The sequence below is a fragment of the Lipotes vexillifer genome, unplaced genomic scaffold (assembly GCF_000442215.2).
Source record: "Lipotes vexillifer unplaced genomic scaffold, Lipotes_vexillifer_v1.1 scaffold521, whole genome shotgun sequence".
Classification (NCBI taxonomy): domain Eukaryota; kingdom Metazoa; phylum Chordata; class Mammalia; order Artiodactyla; family Lipotidae; genus Lipotes; species Lipotes vexillifer.
In genome coordinates this window covers 641,056-641,861 of record NW_006778737.1, presented here as the reverse complement: position 1 = coordinate 641,861, position 806 = coordinate 641,056, and positions in this window count along the sequence as shown.

Here is an 806-nt window from a genome sequence, read left to right as displayed (position 1 = left end):
CAGAGACACAGGGAGAGAAAGAAACATGGACAAGAAGAGAGGAAGAAACTTTCCGTAGTGAAATAGTAGTAGCTTCCTTTTGGGGTGAATGTTAATCCCCTTCCCGCCTATATTGAGTGGACTCAAGACCTTTGGGGGAGGCAAGAGAGAAGAGAACAATCAAGGCAACAGGTTGGTTCAATAGTTGATAACACAGGAAAGGAAGCTCTGTTGCTTCACAGTCATATGAAGGGATCTTCATGCAGAGATGTTAATGCCAAGGATACATGAGATGTGCCCCAAACTTATTTTTGGGCACATCTTTTCCCCCTTTTATTACTAACCCAAAATATTTTCCATATACCCTCTGCTTGGATTGCTCCCAAACTCCGTATCAGTGCCTCCCCTCTCCTGCAGACTCAAGATCATAAAAAATATATAGACTCTTTTTTCATCATGCCTCTTCCTTGGCTGGGCTGAGTTCTCATATTTATTTACTTTTACTGATTTAACATATTCTATTTCTACGAACAATCATAAAAAGCAAAATGGTTCTAAATACCCATGTCCACATAGTTATAACTTTTTGCATATAGAACCTCTTTCAAGTCTGAGTTCTCATCAATATCACTTGATTGAAGAATTTTAATTTGCATCAATATGATATATTTTGATTCCTGATTATAGTCCCTATCAGTGTGATTCAAGGGGGACAAAGGAAGTGATCTAGAATCAGAGTTTAAGGCTTTGGAGAAGCAGAGGTACAGGGAAGTGGCCTACTCAGCAAGTAATGCTTATTGAGACCCCACTATGTGCTGGGAAGAGCG